General features: G+C 39.9%; 1 protein-coding gene across 1 annotated transcript in view; it reads right to left on the bottom strand.

Annotated features, from left to right (window-relative positions):
• Window positions 1-7289: 7289 nt before the first annotated feature.
• LOC137980123 (sterol carrier protein 2-like) overlaps window positions 7290-7500 on the bottom strand; it is a 44482-nt gene continuing 44271 nt past the window's right edge. Inside the window, exon 12 of the mRNA XM_068827484.1 lies at window positions 7290-7500. This exon is cut by the window's right edge and continues 583 nt beyond it. The gene's annotated coding sequence lies outside the window, so the exon portion shown is untranslated.

The following is a 7500-nucleotide window of genomic DNA, read 5'->3' as shown; positions in this document are numbered from 1 at the left end:
AAACAACTTAGTGGTCATCGGTAGTCATTCTAATTTCAAATGCCGCCTAAGAAACGTTAAGCGCAAGCCAAAAAGCGAAAAGAGGCCACAGGATCACCTGGCAGAGCCTGGGGCTGCCCACACAAAGAAAACCGCCTACAGTGACGTTTGATGTTTTTTTTCCAATGACATACATGGCGCAATTTTTGCGTGATTGCGAATTACGTGATACGCGTGCGTTGCTCCTGCTAATTCACGACAGGATTACTCGAAATTTCAGTTTTCATGACTATTATGTAAGAGATAAATACCGAAAACGGAGGTATTAATACATATTATACATCCTGAGGGCCCTAGGCCCGAAGGATGTATATTGATTAATACCGACGTTTCGAAGTATTTATCTGACTTATTTCATGGTTGTTCATTATTTTATTCCTGATAGATCTTTATAAAATGTAAAATACACCAATTTGTCTTAATATTGTAAAAATTAAAGTGAATTTTCTGCCGCTGCTGTACCGCCAATACTACTAGGATTAAATAATTAAGATCTTTTGTTCAGGGGAACAAGTACTGGTTAGTGCTGTGAAGATTCATCTATCCGGGAATATGATAGTAGGCGAAGCATAAACTTGAATACTCCGGATATTTTGTGGACTTACTTTTCATAAGGTCTCCTGAGCTCTTGGTCACATGACTGGTGTTGTTGGTGACGTCATCCTCGGAAGTAGGCGGGAAATTCGAGGGTTTCCGAGCGGCCCCCCTCCCTCTGTTCCTGAGGAGGTTGGTCCAGATGAGGGACAAGTTGTAGCGGCCTCCGTCCTTGTTGAGTGAAAGAGTTGTGAAGGAAGCCATCCACATTCGGACTCTGTGCCCTTCACTCAACAAGGACTGAGGCCAGCATAAACTTGAATACTAATAATAATATTTTATTATTAGTATTCAAGTTTATGGTTGGTCAGCTATGTACTGGCTAATTTGGAGGCTTACCCCTTCTTGCGATCGAAACGATGACAATGGAATTGACATAATTGAGTGATTTTCACAGGGTTTTGAAAATTTTCATGGCATAACGGTGTAACTTTCACATGTTTTTCAGAAACGATAGATTTTGAATCATATACGGCGTCCTCAAGGGACTTAACTTTGTTTCCGTTTCTTTAGCTATTTTGATCCTTGTTAAGCAACTTTTTTCTACCCACCAGCAGTCTGTTTATGCGTTCCTGTCATAGACAGTGACCAAGAGCTCTTTCTTACGCAAAATTGTGAATTGGGCATTACGCAAACAACACTTCGCGCCAAGATTTCCGCACAGGTCCCCACTTTATTATGCATACAATCCTTTGTTTCAAGAAAACAATAGCGATAACAATAGACGTCCTTTGGGACTGTGGCGCTTTGTTCTTTCTTCTTGAGGTGTTTTTTCTAAGTCTATAGACTTTGAAAAAACCTGTCGAACTTCTGACTGAAATACGGAAAATCGAACATTTTTTCCTGCAATTTGGGCACTTTTCCTGCAATTTTACCCATTTTTCAATTTTAGAATAAGCGCAAGAAGTGGAGTTTCAAGCAACCGTTGTAATAGAGTTCATATTCTCAAACATAACAAAGAAACCTGTTATAAAAAATTTAATGGCTACCTGCTCTTTTTATCGTGAAATTGTTCTTTCTGTTTGCTTACGAATTCGCCGAGACACTGCAAAGTGTATGTTTTCTTCCTTTCCTGTATTCAGGATCACGAACGGTGCATTTAGTGGCATTTTGCGATTTATCGCTCTTTGTAGAGATCGGCAATATGCTCAATGATGCTTCCAAGTAAATAACTTTGGTAGAGACCCATGGATGTTCTCGCTCGAGGCATACTTCGTTTCACTCCCCATCATGTCTTTTCAATGCCCTGCTGTGGGCTCGTTTGTCTGGGTCGACGAAGTTTAGGCAATGGTTAACTGGGAGATAATGTTAGCCCTTGTCTTGTAGGCAATTGTAAACTTTCCGGCCACAGGTAGCTAGGGCTAATATTTTTTCAAGGAAAGTTTACTGTCAGAAAATTAATGTGTTCTGGCGGATTGAAGGCTATCTATTGCAGTTTTTTCCAGTTGAGCATCGCGAAACAGATCCATCTCCCGATGCACTTTGTCTTTGCCACGCAACTAACTGCGTTTTCACACAGGTTTTGGACGCGGAAGATGAAAGTAAATTGCTTTCTTTGCACCACTCTATGCACAGCTCGGGATAGGCTATAAAGCAGGGACAATTTTCAAATGTTCAAATCTCCTTTTGCTGTTTTCTTGTTAGCCATCTTGATTATTACGAAGACACAAGTTTGCTTTAAAAGAAGGGAAACATGAAACGATCTTAATTGCAATGAACTCGTGCATTAAAGTTTCCCATGAAAGATGCACCAATCAGACCGTTAGCGTGGTACACTCTTACACGCAGTGAACTTGTAAGTGTGCCGCACGCAGCCACGGGGCATGAAGGAAAAGCAGGTCACAGTTCACAGCAATACTGGAAACTTTAAAACTATCACAGGGACTAATCTTAAGCCTAAACAGTGCCTTTAGTCGTAATTTGGGTTACGGTTAGCATTATTAAAGGGATAGGTTGTTTCAAGAGTAATAAAACAGGGATCTCTTAACGGTAACCTACAAGTGTAAGTTCGATTGTAGACCATTGTAGGTCCTCGGCGCGGCACGTGTATATAATTATGTATCATTGTTATGTAAATAGTCAACCAGAATTCAAAATAAATATCATTTTCAAGGTGTGAATTAGCAATTTGACACGTTTGCTCAGTGGTCAAGAACAAGGACAAGTAATCCAGTATATATTCGGTTCTCTTGGGTAAACGTATTGTTCTACAAAACAATAGCGCGGAAATCATTCCCAGTTCGGTTCGCTTCGACGCCGTTCCGTTCAGCTGTACAGAAAATATTTGTCCAGGAGTCCCGAGTCTGGAGGGGCGAAAGACGCGTTCTATACACTGAATTTTCTTTTTATGGCTCCGAGAACACGATCGGGACGTATCATAAGAACGTCATTTAAGGCTGTTTTGTGGCCATAAGAGGTAAGGCTAAGGCCTCAGTTATTAAGCTGTTCTCACCTCCCTGAAATAACCAAATGTTTATCCGTTATTCGAGAAAATGCGGTTTTTTAGCACGTGAAACGCGAAAAGGCCGATTTAGTGTATGTGAAACGTGATCTTAACCCCTCCCTAAACCCCCTCTACAGTGATGTGGATCGAGGAGAAAGTAACGTCATTTACTCTCTAGCTTAAAAATGCAGTGTGTGAATGCAGCTTAATTAGTATGCAGAACACAAATTTGAAAAGTCTCTCTGTCTGGTTGTTGTTCGCACGTGTCATTTACATATTACAAAACTTTGAAAACTTTAATCAGTATGCAAATGAAAATGGTACTTTGAGACAGGAGAGGTGGCCACAACGAGCCACTCAATTTCGGTTAATCCATGGTACAAGAATTATCAATACAAGGTGTTCTTATCATTAGAATCATTTTAGTTGTTTATTATTTATTCCCTTGTAGGGAGCGGTCAACTAAGCACATTTACATTTACAGTAAACTGTGGTAGTCTGGGGAAATGCCTTGACACAAATATGTCGAAGTTGAGTTCCTAAGAAAATTAACTGCAGACTACCCTGCTACTTCGCACCTACACCCCGAAAAGGCCGCATACACAATCATAATTATTAAGCGCTCACTTTCAAGTTATCACCCAAATTTACGCAGATGCGAGGATGTGACTCACAGGAACTGGATACGCGGTAAGTTTCATCAGTTGTGCCAAATCCACGTATACTTATGCATTGAACGGTTATTAAGGGGTTACCTTCAAAGTGGCAGCGTATTCTTAAGTTAAAATGGAGTCAAACCTGTTACCTGCCGATTTCTAGCTCGAAAGGCTACCACTGAGCCACAGGCAACTTAGTCTAGTGAATGAATGAAATGATGAATTTTACTGTTTTGAGATGGACATACTAGGGAAAGCTCCTTGCCATAAGCTTCTCGTTCCTGCCATACACGACACCTCTTTCCTAGAGCCAAAACACAGTTATACTGGCCGCTTAAATCCAACAATCAGGCGTGTTAAACACAGGAACCCCAGTCAGACAAAGCTCTCAAAAAATAAAAATGAACCAATTACAACGTATTTTTGTAAGAATACCGTAAATCCTCCATTAACCCCCCTTCCAGGGTGGGGGGCTTATTTATTTCAAGCACTTTTGTGGGGGTCGCTTAATAGAGACGGGGGGCTTATTCAGTATAATTGAGCGAAACGCATTACCGGTCCCGGGGTAGCAAAAAGAAAAGAAAAAAACAGACTAGAGTTAGTAATAGTTCCCTATTTTCTGTTTTGGACCAGGCCAATGAGTCTCTAATATGGAGATTTTGAGTGATATTATGCATTGTACAAGTTATTTGCAACATTTTTATTCACTGGCGGAAACCAAATCTGAACTTTAAGCACGTGAATAAACCATACCGTATCAGTCTACTGTCGTGATTAACTAATACAGTGTATCCTTTATTGATTTGGCTATAAAGAATAAGGAAGGGAGGGGGGGGGGACTTCAAAGAGAGGGGTCTTAATAGCTATCTTCCTTTCAGAGTTAAAAATAGTCCAGGACTTAAGGGATATAATGCATGTGGGCTTGGCTTGGTTTGGTGGTGTTATGATCTCAGAAATAACGGCACCTCTGCAAAATACAAGGGCAAATGTATAAATTAAAACTCACTTGAAGAAAGGCAGTAAGGAGAAAGAAAACATGCTACTTGCAGCATAATGCCATGTATTATTATTATGGCAATCAAGGGACCTATCGGCTCGGAGATTACAAGTTAACAAGTTATCAAGCCAGTCCTCTCCTTTTTCCATGATAGGATGAGACCGAGCCGACCAAGAAAGAATTCCCCAATTCACCTTTAAATTACATGTACTGTATTTCACAATGCATTAGATGCGTTTGATTAATAGGGGTATAGTACAACAAATTTTGCTATACCAAGGTGATACCCGAGGTTACGCATACTTTTGTACAAGTTAACGAACACATGCTGTTCCTAAACATTAAGAAATTTAAAAAAAACGGCAAGAATTGTCAGATTAGAAACAGTCACGGTGTTAAGCTATTGACATCTTTTGCGTATGCAAATTATAGTATAGCGCAAATTTAACATCTTAAGATCCCAATTTTTCACATTTGTTACTTTTAGTGAGACAGGTACGGTTGTATCCAAAACATTTTGTTTTTAAACAAAGATTTCACAGCCAGCGTGGACTCTCTTAAATGTTCTCTTCTTCTTAACCTTAATGCCTGGCGACAACCAGTGAATATTATTTGAGTCCCTTCAATAAGCACCAACAGCTGACCAAAAGTGTTAACAACTTAGCGCAGAGGATTCGGCTGCTTTTTTTTCGTGAAATTGAAGTAATTAAAAGAAAATGTCTTTCAAACCTTGTAGATATAGTCGATTACTCTACGCAAACCAGCTGCCGTCCTCAAATTATGAATGAAACCCCTGTATTTCCCCATAACAGTAGCTTGCTACAACAGCATCAACATCTTGATACAGAATTCCCGCATCATCAAGAGCAGCTGATCCTGCCTCAAGAGCAATCTACAAGCATACAATATCATGGATCTTAATCGATCAATTTTGATTTAACCATAATCTTTAGACACTGTGAAGCATGATTACCATGGGATCACTTTGACCTCAAACATATCAACACATATTTTTACAGCTCTGGATGTTATTCTTGATTATTGTTAGCAACCAACACTTTCCTACCAATATTAGTGAGCGAAATTTCCATCAAAAAGGCCTTTTTTTATGTGGTTTCCTCACTAGTCTTGGTAAATTCAAAAGCCAGACCATTTACAGCAAATTGTGAATAAAAACATGATTTTGTCATCAAAAATTACCTCTCAGATCATAAAAATAAATACCTTTTCAGAAAGAACCGAGCAAAGGAACTGCCTACAAGCAGCAACATTAATTTTAATGAGTTACTTGTCAATGAGAAACAATTAACTTAAAATTTACCACCAGGGCTGTATAAAGAATTTGAAGAAAAAGAATGTGACGAAGAAGATGTTTCTAGGCTTAACCTTTCCAGTATTTTTCTCTTGGGCTGCTGATACTACCAAGTCATAGTGCCGGCACTTCTTGACAACTTTTACATATAGCTTTCATTTAAGTGGCCTGTGCACAGCCGCCCCTTTCCTTCAGAAAGAAAAAAAAAACAGGGAAGGAGCTCCTTTCGCACTTCCCAGGGGAGGACGTCGCGTGCAGCAAAAATACCAATGAGAATTCAGAATAGAGAAGAAAAGAGTGGATTCTACTTTATTCTGAATTCTCATGGATATTTTTTTCTGCGCGAGAGGTCGCCACTGACGTTCCCATTCTGTTGCTAAATAAGCCTAATTCGATGTTTAAGATGACGAGCGGTCGAATTCGTTGGGTGATCCCGGGGGTGGGGTGGGGGGGGGTACTCCCTCCTACGGGATGTATAGCTATGTGTGGCTCCAAAGGGTATGGTTTTTTAGCCGTTTTGGTCTGAAAATAGGGTACGATTTGTGCACTCAAGTCTTGAATAGGGAATGTATTTTAGAAGAAGCTACTTCTTTATCATTAGGCGGTAAGACCATCAACAAAAGCTCTTCTCAAATTATTATGCCAACCCTGTAACAGCTGAGATAGATTTGAAAATAAGTTTGAAATAGGGTATCACATTTTTGGTTAGGTGCGAAGTATGATAGGGAAAATCGCAGATTTTGATCTGAAATAGGGTATAAAGGGCTTTTAGGAAGCGGGCCGGACGGCTCAGACCATTTTATGGGATGATGATGGGAAAGAAATTGGCAAAAAACGAAGTCTTCTTTAAGGCTTTAAAGCTCCAGATCACCCATAATGCACTGCGCACTGTAATTGGCGATTCTAGGTGCCATGAGTAGGAGCATGCCTCTTCCATACAAGCCCTATGAGGCAACCTTTGCGCGTATCTTTCTAGTTTTAGAACGCTACGAATTCGTCGGCTCAGCAGGCACTGTTTAGAATGGCCAATCAGAATAAATTGGCTGTCAAATGAAGACAAAAATAGTAAAAACAATGTATGCAAATTGTTGTTAGTACTTGGGTTAGTACTGAGAATAGGAAGATACGCGCAAAGGTTGAGACATGGATATACTGCACAGGGAAGCTCGTACTCTTTGGCTCCTGGCTCAAACAAACAAAGATATCATCATGCATGCGTTCTGACAATACAACGTTTAAAACACAAAGAGACGACCGCAACGACCAGTGAGCGAATGTAGGTATTTAATATTGGAGCGCTTTTTGCAGTGAAGTAACGTACTTAAGCAGTTGAAAACGGCGTAAAAAAAAAAAGAAAGAAAATCCATCATTGTGGGATTGTTCTGCATAATGCTCCACCAAACTCGCTCATCAAGCAAAGTGCTCATCATTGTTATATAATGAATTACATTAGCAATCT

The sequence above is a fragment of the Montipora foliosa genome, chromosome 12 (assembly GCF_036669935.1).
Source record: "Montipora foliosa isolate CH-2021 chromosome 12, ASM3666993v2, whole genome shotgun sequence".
Taxonomy (NCBI): Eukaryota; Metazoa; Cnidaria; class Anthozoa; order Scleractinia; family Acroporidae; genus Montipora; species Montipora foliosa.
Note: the sequence above shows the minus strand (reverse complement) of the source record. Positions and strands in the feature narration are given on the sequence as shown.